This window comes from Musca vetustissima, unplaced genomic scaffold (assembly GCF_032173495.1).
Source record: "Musca vetustissima isolate MV318-11 ecotype Yass unplaced genomic scaffold, APGP_CSIRO_Mvet_v1 utg29017, whole genome shotgun sequence".
Taxonomy (NCBI): domain Eukaryota; kingdom Metazoa; phylum Arthropoda; class Insecta; order Diptera; family Muscidae; genus Musca; species Musca vetustissima.
This window is the reverse complement of record NW_026877999.1, coordinates 80942-98335: the sequence shown is the minus strand read 5'-3', so window position 1 is coordinate 98335 and position 17394 is coordinate 80942. Positions and strand designations below refer to the sequence as shown.

Sequence of the window (17394 nt, the reverse complement as noted above, 5' to 3'; positions counted from 1 at the left end):
AGGGTTAATATAAAGCCCAAAATTTCCAAAGTAGTGAATAAAGAGAGTACCGTTATATGGGAGCTACCCAGAAACTTGTCCCATTTTTGAAAAATATTAAAAATTTCGGGTTTTTGGAGCCTCCCCAAATATTTGGGTAAATATTGATCTTTTCTCGAAATAAGACAAAAGAAATCGACCAATATTAATAATTTATATGGGTGCTATACCACGCCAAGCCGTTTAAGGATGTCGAAGGAAGTAGCTTCCAGTCAAGAAACATTGGATCGTTAACTATATATGCGATAGACAGTCTTGCCTGCAGTTAAAAAGCAAGGGAGTTTCCTCATATGTGATATGTTTTGTTAGCACGACCGCCTGAGGGTATTAATATTACAAATGCGACGAATTGGCAACACTTGCAGCAAACAGCAGCATCTAAATAGGTTAGGTAATTAAAATAGGTCAGTCATTTATTAAAGCAATCCAAGTTAAAATTTCAAAAGGTTCTCGTCCAAAATCCTTAGTATCCTTAAATGAAGATATTCTTTAAGTACCCAATAATTACAGTATGACATATAAGTTTTCATTTACTATCCTCCGACCTCGTATATTATAAGCACATTTGCATATTTCTGACAATATCTGCGCCTTTCAAATGGTCACATATATTCGATGTTCCGCCATACTCTATACAACACATTCACCATTACCACCACCACCACTAATACAATGTCAGAGGGCAACAGGATGTTAAGAAATATTTTATGTTGCTGGTTTTGTGTGTGTTCCGGGCTTTACATTGGATTTGCTGTTTGTTATTATGTTTAATATTATTAAGAGAAACAGCATCGAGAATTTGAACACAGTACTACAGGGAAAATAAATTTAGGATTTGTGTGGAGAAGAAAAAAATCAGTTGCGCCAAACATGTTATAGCCTCCATCATGAGGTGTGACATCTAAATACAGAAAATGAGTGGAGACCCCTAAATCAAAATATGGACTTATAATGTACGAGATATTGTCTGTCTGGATGGCCTCTATCATCTGGGGAAATTTTATACCAAACTAAACACAATCATTTTTATACCATCCATCATTAGGTGTGACATCAAAATATTTAAAATCGGCAGAGATTCCTACATCAAAACATGGACCTATAATGTACACTGTCTGTCTGGATATTTTCTATCCTCTGTGGAAAATGACATATCAAGCTATACACAATCTGGTTGGAAATTCTAGTCCAAGGATCAACAACATAAAAAAATTAAGTAGAACTTTTTATAGGGGTTATTTAAAAGAAATGATCTATTAATGAAACATTTTCCCGAGACAGGTTTATATTAGGATTTCGGAATGACAATTGCAGCCGAAGCGGCGGGAAAATGTGATAACAGCCCAAAACATTTTGACAAAAAAACAACAAAAAAAAAAAACAATGGGGTGGAATTTTTAGAGGGATATAAATATTGCGGTATCTTTTTCAACAGAAATATGTTGACAAACTGAATATCTCAAATATATTCAATGTGGAAATTCTATTTTTCTATTTCATTTTTATTGTATTATGTAGCCTAGTGTGTTTTTATATTTTCCTTATTCTTTTTTTTTTTTTTGCTTTTTCGTAGAAAATGTTTTACACTTATTGCAAATATGTTGTTAAATTATAACCCGCATACCCAAACTTCGACGCTGTAAGTTATTACGGCTTTCTAGTAAATTGATTTATAAATCACGTAAAATACGTCACGCAGAAAAAAATGTGAATTGGAAGATGGAATTTTCCTTACCATATGTGCGCACATATTTGTTAAACAAAATAATAATATTAATGTGTGTGACCTACGATAGATGGAAATATTGAGAGACTAAGCCACTAGTAGGTAAAATTTGGGGTTAAATTTTCTTAATATATAATACCAGTAAGGAAAGTAGTAAAGTCGGAGTGCAAAATTTCGTGTTAATCGGACAAACATTAGGAGTTTGGTGCACAATTTATGTTAAAATCGGACAAAAATATATATGTGAGCTATATCTAAATCTGAACCGATTTTCACGAAACTTAACACACATCATTCTAGGCGTAGTTAAATACCCTGAGCCAAATTTCGTGCAAATTGAAAGATATTTAGGGACTTTGGTGTACCATTTACATTAAATCGGACGAAACTATATATGGGAGCTATATTTAAATCTGAACCGATTTTTCCCAAATGAATGATCTGTACCAAATTTCATCCAATTCGGATAATAATTGCGACTTGTACTTTGTTTACAATTTAACATGGACAGACAGACGGACGGACGTGCATAAATCGACTTAGAAAGTGATTCTATGCATATTCTCAAAAGGAACCATGGGTCTATATCGTTTCCTTTTGACTGTTTCGAACATATGCACAAAGACATAATACCTTGTACCACAGTGTGGTGGAGGGTATAAAACTAAATAAAAGACATCTAGGACCATCAACCCAGGCATATTTCACAATCGAAGTGGCAGTACTTTAGCTTTATGAATGGACTGTAATTGTCATCATTGAAAGGTCTTGAAGGCACCTTATGAGTAAGAAAATCAGTTATAATGTATATGTTTCAGTTTCGACATATATGCAATATACCCTCTATTTGCAAATAGCTATCACTCCAAAACGGTTGACGATTCAAGATATATGAAATTTTCCGGAAATCCGAATACCTTGTTTTATACTGTGATTTTTAATGAATCACCACTTCTAAACTGATTGTTTGTACGTGTACCAGTAGCGCGTGATTTTAATATTTCGAGCTCCTCATTCTTTTTAAGTTACAACCACTCTTAAACTATTTCAAAAATACAGTGGTGGCCACAGAATTAAAACATTTACTGTGGTAAACATTTTTTGATCAGCCCTCGATTCGTTTGAAGTATTTTTGAAAATTTTTTAATTCAGAACACTTCGATATACTGCACTTAAGAGATTTAGTGTGGAAATGGAAAATTATTTCATGCAATTTTTCCATAAATAACGGTTTTTATGAAAATACATCGACTTTGAAGTGGCCATATAATTAAAACATTGTGTAATTTTTTACTTTACTGCATTTTTTTTTTAATATTTTTTAAAAAAGCTCTTTAATTTAGTTAAATTATGTAAACTAAGCACCGATAAAATCATTTACTGATAAAAATTTTTGAAAAAAATCTGTAAAATCTATCAAATTGCCAAAAATTTGTACAGTACACCTTACATTCAGAAAATAACCCTTATTATAGAAAATAAAGGTCCGAATGCACCAGAAATTGCTAGAATTAGTAAAAAACAATAAATAATTCTCAAAATAAATAAATATTTGAAATAAAAACTTAAAAAATGGGAATTAACCTAAAGGAACGATTCAATTTCAATAGCCTTTATTGAAGAAGGCCGGAATATTTTTGCAGTATGTGAGGAAATATCGATTGATATTGGCATTTATTACATCAAATCGATTGTTCGAGTAGTACAGAATATATTTTATCAAAAAATATACCAGTCACAACAGAAAGAACAGAGATCAATGCCTATGTTGACGAGTAAAAGATTCCGCCACACAGCAGCATTTTTGATGCTCAACACAAGACTTTAAATATTTGTCAAATTGTAAAATTTTTCTTTCTTTTAGGCTAAAATAGATTAAATGGGCATTATTCTCTCCAAAAAATATTATTTTGGAAAAATATTGTCATGTTCAATAGATTTGAAGGGTCAAGAGTTAACCATCAAACATGCTGCTGTGTACCAGAAACGTTTTCTCGTCAACATAGGTGTTGATCTCTGTTCGTTCTGTTGTGACTGATAAATTTTTTGATTAAATATATTCTGTACTACTCGAACAATCGATTTGATATAATAAATACCAATATCAATCGATATTTTCTCACATACTGCAAAAATATTCCGGCCTTCTTCAGTAAAGGCTATTGAAATTGAATCGTTCCTTTAGGTTAATTCCCATTTTTTGAGTTTTTATTTCAAATATTTATTTATTTTGAGAATTATTTATTGTTTTTTACTAATTCTAGCAATTTCTGGTGCATTCGGACCTTTATTTTCTATAATAAAGGTGATTTTCTGAATGTTAGGTGTACTGTACAAATTGTTGGCAATTTTAATAGATTTTACAGATTTTTTTCAAAAATTTTTATCAGTAAATGATTTTATCGGTGCTTAGTTTACATAATTTAACTAAATTAAAGAGCTTTTTTAAAAAATATTAAAAAAAAATGCAGTAAAGTAAAAAATTACACAATGTTTTAATTATATGGCCACTTCAAAGTCGATGTATTTTCATAAAAACCGTTATTTATGGAAAAATTGCATGAAATAATTTTCCATTTCCACACTAAATCTCTTAAGTGCAGTATATCGAAGTGTTCTGAATTAAAAAATTTTCAAAAATACTTCAAACGAATCGAGGGCTGATCAAAAAATGTTTACCACAGTAAATGTTTTAATTCTGTGGCCACCACTGTATATATAGTAGCTTTATCGAAATATAGACCGGTTTACCCGATATTTAATACACCCTACATCAACATCTGAACCGATTTTCACGAAACTAAGAACACATCACTCTAGACTCAACTTACAGCACTAGGAACAATTTCGTGTCATTGGAAAGAAATATAGGGGATTTCATAAAAATCGGACGAAACTTTATATGGAAGTTATATCTAAATCGATTTTCACGAAATTCAGCACTCATAAATCTAGACTCAATTCAGTACGCTATGCAAAATTTTTTACAATCGGACAATGTTTGAGAGTTTGGGGTACCATCTGAACCAATTTTAAAAATTCAGTAGGGTTCGTCCTTGGGCCATATATGTGAGCTGTGTAATTACAATTTTACATCGGGACGGACGGACATGCATACATCGACTCAGAAAGAGATTCTATTTATATTCTCAAAAGGGATCATGAGCCTGTTACAAACATATGCCCAAATACATAAAACCTTATAACACAGTTTAGTGAAGGATATGAAAACGCACTATGTGATCATTGACCATGGTTTAAGACCTAATAACGGGTAAAAGTACGTTGACACCGGCTTTAAGACTTATGTATTAAAGATCATTGTTCAGGTCAATATGACAGATTAACAATAAAGTTCACGCTTTGACTGGCTGATTTGAACCGATATATGAGAGCTCGCTTTGTCATGATTCTTCTACTCCTTTGCATTTGTTGAAGCCTTCAGCAAAAAAATTCAAATGTTTCATTCAAAATGGTTGCTCGTTGCTCAACCGGAACAGTCGCCATATTTGCTTTGAATTACTTCTTCCACGAGCTTTCAACCGATTTGATACGTCTTCCCCAAGACCTACAAGGTCGATTGGGGTTTTGTTTCAGGCTCGTACACATATATCACTGAATCGTCACCTGTGACTATCGATCGTATTACGTCAAAATTTCTATGTGCAAATCGACAGGAGCGTTTTTAAACGTGATTCAATTCGTGCAGTATGCATTCGGAATTTTATTCCTAAACTGCTTTTTTCAGAGCGTGTCATGAAACCTGTTGAATGAGTCAAGGTGGAAAATATGATCCTGAGAGATGGGATTCCCACGCCCTCATATCATATAAAATTCCCGGTACTCGAAAGACCTAAGAAGTTCATGGTATTCCTAAATGAGTAAGTGATTTAAATTCTCATAGAATTTACACCTTCAACCTAAACCTGTGCGAAAATATAATGAATTATAAAATAATTAAAACCAAACACACACACATACATTTACATTCGAATTTTCAATGAGCAATTTTCTTTTGAATTTTATGAACTTTGTTTAATGTTTATAAATCATTTTATGACCGCCACATTATGATGCCAGCCATTAAGAATTAAGTAACCTTTTTAGTGGAAATATTACAAAGCATCTTGACGCAAACATATATTCACAAAATCACACACTTCATAATCCTGCTTAACGGAAAATTTCTCATCCATATTTTTTTTTACAAAAAATAATGGTATCCAAATCCTCATGATAAGTAATCAAGCATTACGACGAGCACTTCTCTAGAGACTCTGAAGTGATACAAAAGCTCTAAGCCCCCCCAAAAAAGAATACAATTTACCTGTGGTTTATGTGACAGCACATAAAAATGTTACTGTAAAATTTTACTCACATGTCGGTGGCGTGGTGGCATGCCTATTGGGAACTGAATTTTAATAATAAACAAAACCATTACAATATCTACTTAGTCTCTCGGTCTTGCTCATAGATCCCTGTTTAAGGCGTAATAACATTTTTGACATACGTAAACATAAAATCCAATATCCCTTTTTTTACAAACGACAATGATATGAAGGGGGGTTTTGCACCAAATCATGACATGAAACTATAACATGATGGCAGGACAACTCACCAGCCAACCAGGCAGCCATCTAGTCTGCCATCCAGCTAGTTAGTTATGACCCAAATGGGTTGTAATGTGGTTTTTATAAGCATATCCTTACCATAAATGGTATGATAGAGTAGGCCCTGCATACCTTTGTAGTGGTTACAAGTTGTTGTAGTTGTTACACCACCATTCAACTACAGATTTAATGATAGTGTAAATTTTTGGTATGTCTTTGTTAGCCTGGCTGGCTGGTTACCTTTGTTGATGGTCTAGCCTTCGTTTTTGGTCGTTGGCTTAACTGAAAAGACAGTTTCAGCCTTTTTTTACGATCCTCTAAATAACTCACATTATGACTCCCGTGTCTCGTCATAAAGAATTTTGTGGTCTTGAAACAAAACGGTGGAAACCACTATCAAAGTTTCGGGGGGGGGAAAACAAAGCAATGACAAAGAGAGTGTAGGACAGGATAAAAAGGCCGCAAAATAAACAACGCGTAACTAAATATTTGAAAAGGGTTATTGGAAAGGGATTATATAAAAAAATCAAGAGGAAAATTTTATTGATTTCAGGATATACATCGAAGTCTAGGGTGTGGATTTATTAAAAATATATTTTCAAGTACACTTAAAGGCGTGGATTTTTATACCCTTCACCACACTGTGTTACAGGGTTTTATTTATACCCTTCACCATTATTATGTCTTTGTGCATATGTTTGAATATGCATATAATCACTTTCTGAGTAGATTTACGCATGCCCGTCTGTCTGTCCGTCCGTCCGTCCGTCTGTGAACAAAGTACAGGTCGCATTTATGATCCGATTTTGATGAAATTTGGCACAGTTCACTTATTTGGCCCAAGGACGAACCCTATTTACATTCAAGAAAATCGGTTCAGTTTCATATATAGTTTCGTTCGATTGTATGTAAATGATGCACCAAAATCCCTATATTTGTCCAATTGGGACAACATTTTGCACAGCGAACTGAATCAGGTGTATACTTATGTATGCGAAGTTTTTTTTTAAATCGGTTCAGATTTAGATATGGCTCCCATATATAGTTTCGTCCGATTTTATGTGAATGATGCACCAAATTCACAATATTTGTCCGATTGGGACAAAATCCTGCACAAAGTACTTCAGATTGATGTCTGCGAAGTTTTGTTAAAATCGGTTCAGATTTAGATATGTCTCCCATATATATATAGTTTCATCCGATTTTTTGTGAATGAGACACCAAATTCCCAATATTTGTCCGATTGGGACAAAATTCTGCACAGAGTACTTAATCAGGTTCAGATTGCTGTCTGCGAAGTTTTGTTAGAATCGAAGGGCCTATGTTTGTTCGAATTACATTTGGCAGAGGGTACTAAATTGAATATAGAGTGATAACAAAAAACAAATGGTGTATGCAACGGTTTCTCAATTATGTCCATATTTATACCCTTCACCACACTGTGGTACAGGGTATTATGTCTTTGTGCATATGTTTGTAATAGGCAAAAATAATCGAGATAGGCCCATGATTCCTTTTGAGAATATGCATAGTATCACTTTCTAAGTCGATTTATGCATGTCCGTCTGTTTGTCTGTCCATGTTAAATTGTAAAAAAGTACAGGTCGCATTTATGATCCGAATTGGATGAGATTTGGCACAGCTCATTTGTTTGGTCCAAGGACGAAGCCTATTGAAATTGGGAAAAATCGGTTCAGATTTAGATACAGCTCCCATATATATTTTCGTCTGATTTAAGGTAAATGGTGCACCAAAGACCCTATATAGCTCTCGATTTGCACGGAATTTGACACAGCGTACTACATTAAGTATAGAATGATATGTGCAAAGTTTCGTGAAAATCGGTTCAGATTTAGATATAGCTCCCATGTATAGCTTCGCCCGATTTTAGGTAAATAGTCCACTAAAGTCCTTAGAAATCTTTTGACTTGCACGAAATTTGGCACAGAGTAATGAATAAGGTCTAGAATGATGTTTGCCAAGTTTCGTGAAAATCGATTCAGATTTAGATATAGCTCCCATATATATCGTCGTCCGATTTAAGGTTAATTGTGTACCAAAGTCCCTATATATCTTTCGATTTGCAAGAAATTTGGCACAGCGTACTAAATTAAGTATAGAATGATGTGTGCAAAGTTTCGTGAAAATCGGTTCAGATTTAGATATAACTCCCATATATAGCTTCGCCCGATTTTATGTAAATAGTCCACTAAAGTCCCTGGAAATCTTTTGATGTGCACGAAATTTGGCACAGAGTTATGAATAAGGTCTAGAATGATGTTTGCCAAGTTTCGTGAAAATCGGTTCAGATTTATATATAGCTCCCATATATATCGTCGTCCGATTAAAGGTAAATGGTGCACCAAAGACCCTATATAGCTCTCGATTTGCACGAAATGTGACACAGCGTACTACATTAAGTATAGAATGATGTGTGCAAAGTTTCGTGAAAATCGGTTAAGGTTTAAATATAGCTCCCATATGTATTTTCATCCGATTTAAGGTAATTGGTGCACCAAAGTCCATATATATCTTTCGATTGGTATAGGGTACTGAATTAGGTCTAGAATAATTTTGCTAAGCTTCGTGAAAAGATCCATAGCTAGGCCGATTGACACAACGTACTGATGTTATATAAATTAGTTTCTGGCAAGTTTCCTTGAAATCGGTTCATATATAGATTTATAACAAAACGCGTCATCTGTTAGGATACATATGTAAAATATACCCAAAGTGGGTATATTGGTTTTATATATAGCTCCCATACATAATTTGACTCGATTTCGTACAAATTGCACACCAAAGAATCCAAGTCTGTCGTTTGATAAGCAATTTTTCATTGATTTCAGAATGGTATGTGTTTGGGATTTTCAATTGGCTATCTATCTAGATAGCACACTTAATTTCGTCCGATTCCATCTCAATAGTCCTCCAAAGTTTCTATGTGTGTTCTATCTACAGGATGTTGTATATATTAACATCTCTTGTATGTACCCAAGTGGGGAAGGGTATCATAAAGTCGGCTCCGTCCGACTTTTGAACTTTCCTTACTGGTTTAAAAATATTGTTTTCAAGTATCCTTTAAGGCGTGGATTTATTAAAAGTATTTTTTCAAGATAAAAAATATTTTTTCCAAGATGCCTCAGAGGTGTGGGTTTAATAAAATAGTTTTTTTTTTCAAGTATACTTTGAAGCGTGGTTCTATGAAAAATATTTTCATGATATATTCGTTTTTTTCATTTTTTTTTTATTTTATACGCCTTTAAAAAATATCTCTCCTAAAATAGTTAAAAACATAACAATTTCAAGGTATTTTTTAAGGGTTATTGTTTCACCTTTGATGTACCCATGCTGCACGGAGGAAAAAGGGCGATGCTGACAACATTTTTACCACACCAAAAGCCCTCACTTTGGTGGCCTAGAGAATTGTGCATCTCGTTGAGAGATGATCCGATTCATGGCTTTCCCAGTCACCATATTCACTTAACACACTCTGAACATAAACTGTTAATACGCGTAAATGGAATAGAAATATGTTATGTGATGATGATGCTACATCATAGTTTGTATTACAAACATACACAAACACACATATGTTTTTACATATGTCATATTATGAGAAAAACACATAAATGTAACAGACATTTCATAAAAATTGTATAAAGCCTAAAAGCATATAAAATATTGCAAACGAGAATTATGGACAGCAAACAAACTAAAGTAACACTAAAAAACAACAGAAAAACTAAGCTTTGTTAGAGCTGGAGTTTTTTTCTACCCACTCGCTCCCCCTTTGTTTTAGTTGACCCCAGGAGATAAATATACAATATTTTCGTGTTGTTGTTGTTGTTGGTTGTTCTATTTCACTTTTGCCCAAAACCAAACTTTAGCAACAAAGTGAAATAAACCATAAAAAATGCGAAAACAACAATTTTTTGGGGAGAACAACTATAACTTTTCGCCCTTGCTTTGTGCGGTATTTGGAGTTTGTAGTCATAGCCATAGTCCAGAGATGTGCTAGTAAATACTATGGACACCAGCAACAACAACAACGACAACACCAAAATATAGACAAGGTAAATATGCATACATGTTGAGAAGTATATCTGTCGGGTTTTATCCACTCGTCTGTATGTTGCTGATTGCGAGTATGGGGAGTTGCTGTAAATTAATTCTTATATTTTTTTGTCAGTCAATTACACTCGAGGAAAATGATAGTCGGAAAAGGTGGTGATGAAATTTTTCCCTAGGAAATATGCATTTCTCCTAAAAGCATCCACTTGAGAAATGGATTATTTCAAAATATATCTTTATTTCAGGTTAACTATGAGGCGTGAAATTTTTAGAAAATATTTCACAACACACATTTAATGAACGCTCTCTTAAACTATTTATACCCTTTACCACACTGTGGTACAGGGTATTATGTCTTTGTGCATATGTTTGTAACAGGCAAAAGGAAACGTGATAGACACATGGCTCCTTTTGAGAATATGCATAGAATCACTTTCGAAGTCGATTTATGCATGTCCGTCCGTCCGTCCGTTTGTCGGCCTGTCTATGTTAAATTGTAAACAAAGTACAGGTCGCATTTATTGTCCGATTTGGATGAAATTTGGCACAAGTCGCTTATTTGGGCCAAGGACGAACCCTATTGAAATTTAAGAAAATCGGGTCAGAATTAGATACAGCTTCCATATATATTCCCTATATATCTTTCGATTTGCACGAAATTTGGCATGGTGTACTGAATTAGGTCTAGAATGGTGTGTGTTAAGTTTTCTGAAAATCGGTTCAGATTTAGATATAACTTCCATATATATTTTTGTCCAATTGAGGGTAAATGGTGCACCAAAGTCCCTATATATCTTTCGATTTGCACGAAATTTGGCTCTGTGTACTGAATTTGGTTTGGAATGGTATTTGCTAAATTTCCTGAAAATCGATTCAGATTTAGATATAGCTCCCATATATATTTTCATCCGATTTAAGGTAAATGGTGCACCAAAGTCCCTATATATCTTTCGATTTGCACGAAATTTAGTACAGCGAACTGTATTAAGCTTAGAATGATATGCGCTAAGTTTCGTGAAAATCGGTTTTGATTTAGATATAGCTCCCATATATATTTTCATACGATTTAATGTAAATGGTGCTTCAAAGCCCCTATATATCTTTCGCTTTGCACGAAATTTGGCATAGCGTACTAATTTAAGCCTAGAATGATGTGTGCAAAGTTTCGTAAAAATCGGTTCAGATTTAGATATAGCTCCCATATATATTTTAATCCGATTTAAGGTAAATGGTGCATTAAAGTCCCTATATATTCATCGATTTGCACGAAATATGGCATAGCGTACTGAATTGAGTCTAGAGTGATGTGTGCTAAGTTTCGTGAAAATAGGTTCAGATATAGATTTAGCTCCCATATATATTTTTGTCCGATTTTTTGTAAATGGTGCACCAAAGTCCCTATATAATATTCGATATGCACGAAATTTGGCATAGCGTACTGAATTAAGCCTAGAATGATGTGTGCAAAGTTTCGTAAAAATCGGTTCAGTTTTACATGACATAAGCAAGTTCCTTCGAGGGAACAGTAACATGAAATTTTAAGGATACATATAGTCGGTCCAGTCCGACTTTACTTTACTTTCCTTACTGGTTTAAACTTAAATCTTAAATGTGAAAGGAGCAGTATAGTCGGGCGGGGGCCGACCATATGATACCCTATACAACTTCCAGGAAAATATAACTTTTTGTGGTTCTATATTCCGAGCTTGGACAATATTTCGCGATATTGGAACCCTTTGACCCTCATGGAACATTTTAAAGCGATTAGTGCTATATCACCGGGTTACTAAATAATATCTGAATACGTAAGCACCTATAAATAATTAAGTGTAACTCCCACATGCGAGTACATATGCAAATATAATTGGTATCAATTTAAAGGTCATCCACTCCTCTTAAATATTCTATCAAGTTCTCGAGTCTATGTCCTTCAAGGGCAAATATATACGCCCCATAATACAAATTTGGCAATTTTTCACACAAAAGTCAGGGTCCGTTTGACCCGCTAAATATTGACCGATCTTTATCAAAACATGCTGGCTTATTCTTTGGCCCGATTCCCTTCTCCATGTAAAAAATGGCGATGTTTGGGCCATAATTGCGGCATCTGGAGCGTCCAGAAAATTCGACAAAATTAAAGTAGTTGGTCTATTTCATCCCCTAAATATTAATCGATATTTCCCAAAAACAATCGGGGTCTACATTGGGCCGAACCTATCCTACATGCAAAATTTTGTGAAGATTGGTCCACAACTGTGGCCTGTATTGTGTTTACAAATTATAATGGACAGACGGACGGACGGACACACATGTTTAGATCGACTCAGCTAGTCGAGATATGACGATCGGTATGCTTAAAGGTGGGTCAAGGACCAATATTTCGCGGCGTTACAAACAACATAGAAATTTGTAACGAGGATGTATTTAAATTATTTTTTTTTAAATAGTGGAGTTTTTAATATATTTTTTCTGGGCGGGTTTATCTTTAAAATTACTTTTCATGGCTTTTTGAAGCAAATTTTGCGTAGAAGACTTTTTAAATATTTTTTTCAAGGTCGTTTTAATAATTTTTAATCACTTTCCACGTAATAAAAAGTTTAACGGGTTTTAGATGACCTTTAAACATTTATCTGATAAGCTCTTGAGGCTTGGCTGTTTTTCGAATTAATAAATATTTGTGTATGTAGCCACTGATTCTGAATGTAAAGGGCGTTGATTTTGTTAAAAGAACTGTTTTTCACCACCAACACCTAAAAGTATGCATCACACCTTTTATAAATATTATTTTATTTCTCGGGAAACTGGAAGTATATTCACCAACATATTTCCTCGAGCCTAATCCACTGTCAGAAGTGTTCGAATTTACAAAACCAAAAACAAGAAGAAAAAATGAAAACTATATTATTTGAAATATGCATGGATAAGAGTAGAAAACCATTTCATGTTAACCAGTTTAGTGGATTTCTTGTTTTGTTTTCACATTTGCTTTTTACCAAAAATATAGCAAAAGCAGCAACAGCAACAACAAAACCAAAACTTTGGTAAATCATTTGTTGTGTTCAAATGTGATGTGGTGTTGGAACAGCGTGTTTCAATGTTTTGTAGATTTCATTTAGATTTGTGGTAGTTGTGTGCCACTTTTTTTATTCCTAGGTTCGTTTCGTTTTTTTTTTTTTTTTAACTTCCCGTTTGCCATACTAACTCATACACACACTGACGCACTCACGTAAAGTCATACTACCTAGTCATTTGGGATGTAATTTCATTAAAAATGTATGCAATTTTTGGGAAGCATACACGTTATGTAGTTTTGTTTCTCATTTTTTCGTGTTACCCACATTTTATACATAAAACACACATAAATCTATTGTCATACCATTGGGAACTCTGTTTAGAGTACAGTTGTCAGATCTCTTGGCAGCTTGGAAACAGGAGAAAAAAAAACATATCAGCTCAGCTATGGAAAATGGTCGTTAGTATTGAAAATGTTCCATTTCGCCAGGGCTCTAATGGAATTCACTTCACAAATGCTTGAGGTCATTTTTGTGATTGCGACAACAATAGCAGCGGTGCTGTGGTCATAAAAAATCGGAATTCCCAAAATTAGATTTTTCTGTCATAATTTCAATTTATTGAAAATTGATTTAGTTACACAAAACACAAAGACAAACGGGGGTTATGTGAAACAATTCAATTTAAAAACAAAGGTTTTGTCCTTGTTTTGTTTGGAAAAAAATATCGGTAAATGCACCTGCGGTGAGGACATTCATTTGGTGATTCGAGCTTGAAGGTGTGTATGGTGTAATGAAAATTCGAAAAATAATTTATTTATGGTTTTAAATGAAACAAAAAATCACTGAAAAACCCAGTAAGGAAAGTAGTAAAGTCGGACTGGGCCGACTATATGATACCCTTCACCACTTTATGTATGTTGAACATATGTATCCTAACAATTACATGCCAATGTTCCCTCGAAGGGACATAAACTTTTCTGCAACCTATCCTAAATTTAGTTTCAATCGGGCAGATTTAGATTCGTTTGCGTGCAATGGGACACAATTATGGAAATCGATTTATAGCAAACTTGATACACGCTACGCAGTATATCGTACTGTTAAAAATATAGCCTCAATCAGACAGCCGTTCGAAATATATATGATACTTATTTACCGAAAATCGGACGAAAACATATATGTGGGAACTATATCTAAACAAACCTCATTCTAGGTTTGTTTAGATTCGTAGAAATCGAAAGACACATACGAATTTTGGTGCAACATTTACATTAAATCTGTCAATATATATATATATATATCATTGCAGACTTAATTTAGTACGTCATCGATTCTGAACCTATTTTCTCGGAACTTAACATACATCATTCTAGACTTAATATAGTACGCCATGCCAAATTTCGTGAAAATCGCAGAATATATAGGGACTACGAGCACTATTTATATAAAATCGGACAAAAATGGGAGATATATCTTAATCTGAACCGATTTTCACGAAACTTAGCATATGTAATTCTATACTTAGTTCAATGCACTATACCAAATTACGTGCAAATCAAAAGATATATAGGGACTATGGTGCACCATTTACATTAAATCGGACGAAACTATATATGGGAGCTATATCCAAATCTGAACCGATTTTCTCGAATGTTGGCACACGTCATTCTAGACCTAATTCAGTACTCTATACAAGCTTTCGTGTAAATCGAAAGATATATAGGGACTTTGGTGCCCCATTTACCTTAAATCGGACGAAAATATATATGGGAGCTATATGTATAAATCTGACCCGATTTTCTCGAAACTTGGCACACGTCATTCTAGACCTAATTCATTACGCTGTGCCAAGTTTCGTGCAAATCAAAAGATATATAGGGACTTTGGTGCCTATATCGGACGAAAATATATATATGGGAGACATATCTAAATCTGAACCGATTTTCACCAATTTCAATAGGGTTCGTCCTTGGGGGAAATAAGTGACTTGTGCCAAATTTTATTCAAATCGGATCATAAATGCGACCTGTATTTTCAATGAATCGACTCAGAAAATATTCTATGCATATTCCCAAAAGGAACCATGTGTCTATATCGTTTCCGTTTGGCTGTTACAAACACATGCACAAAGGCATAATGCCCTGTACCACAGTGTGGTGAAGGGTATAATTATTTAAAAAATCTACGCCTTGTATTGGTCCTTGGAAAAATTATATAAAAAAATCTACGCCTTGTATTGGTCCTTGGAAAAATTATTTAAAAAATCTACGCCTTGTATTGGTCCTTGGAAAAATTATATAAAAAAATCTACGCCTTGTATTGGTCCTTGGAAAAATTATATAAAAAAATCTACGCCTTGTATTGGTGCTAGGAAAAATTATTTAAAAAAATCTACGCCTCGTATTGGTCCTTGGAAAAATTATTTAAAAAATCTACGCCTTGTATTGGTCCTTGGAAAAATTATTTAAAAAATCTACGCCTTGTATTGGTCCTTGGAAAAATTATTTAAAAAATCTACGCCTTGTATTGGTCCTTGGAAAAATTATTTAAAAAATCTACGCCTTGTATTGGTCCTTGGAAAAATTATTTAAAAAATCTACGCCTTGTATTGGTCCTTGGAAAAATTATTTAAAAAATCTACGCCTTGTATTGGTCCTTGGAAAAATTATTTAAAAAATCTACGCCTTGTATTGGTCCTTGGAAAAATTATTTAAAAAATCTACGCCTTGTATTGGTCCTTGGAAAAATTATTTAAAAAATCTACGCCTTGTATTGGTCCTTGAAAAAATTATTTGAAAAAGCTACGCCTTGTATTGGTCCTTGGAAAATTTTTGGAAAAATTATTAAAAAAATCTACGCCTTGTATTGGTGCTTGGAAAAATTGTTTAAAAAATCTACGCCTTGTATTGGTCCATGGAAATATTATTTAAAAAAAATCTACGCCTTGTATTGGTGCTTGGAAAAATTGTTTAAAAAATCTACGCCTTGTATTGGTCCTTAGAAAAATTATTTAAAAAATCTACGCCTTGTATTGGTCGTTGGAAAAATTATTTAAAAAATCTACGCCTTGTATTGGTCGTTGGAAAAATTATTTAAAAAATCTACGCCTTGTATTGGTCCTTGGAAAAATTATTTTAAAAATCTACGCCTTGTATTGGTGCTTGGAAAAATTATTTGAAAAAATCTACGCCTCGTATTGGTCCTTGGAAAAATTATTTAAAAAATCAAAATGGTATTTTGAAGAATTATTTAAATAATTCACACCTTGTGTCCAATTAAGAGATTAAATATACTTTAAAAATTTGTCTTTGATGAATTCATCCAATTTTAATAAATCATCGACAATGCTGACATATATTTCTATAATATTCACCATGGTTTGAAAAAAAAAACGAAATACATATATCATATTATAACAGTAACATATTTCAATCTCATTTTCCGCTACAATTATATCAATGTCAATCTTTGAAAACAAATTTCGATTTCTATGGACAAAAACAACGACCATGAAACCATTTTGAGCAATTTTGATGATAAATTCATTTGACAAATCAAATGCAATTTTCCACCGAATTAATGAATACATGGAAATATGTATGTTCACACATACATATTTCCGTATTTGTTTTCATAAAAATTTCTGACAACCATGTTTTCTATTCATTAGGAGACGAAGCTTTAGGTTATAAACGAAAGCAGAGATATTGTGTGGATATGAATGTTGGTTATTATTTTCCAGAAATTTATTGGATTTTTAATTTTAATAGTTTTCATATGGGAGTGTGTATGTATGTGTATGCAGCTGACAAGTTCTCACTCATGTGCATTATTGTATGTGTGTGGCGAATGGGTGTTCGGAAAGGCTGGCCAACTGCAGACATGTTGAGTGTGACCAAATCCAGTTGTCCATTTATTTGCAACAATAAAT

General features: G+C 33.6%; 1 protein-coding gene across 1 annotated transcript in view; it reads right to left on the bottom strand.

The window, feature by feature from the left end:
• LOC133322773 (semaphorin-2A) overlaps positions 1 to 17394 on the bottom strand; it is a 156520-nt gene that overhangs the window by 63929 nt on the left and 75197 nt on the right. The window lies entirely within an intron of this gene.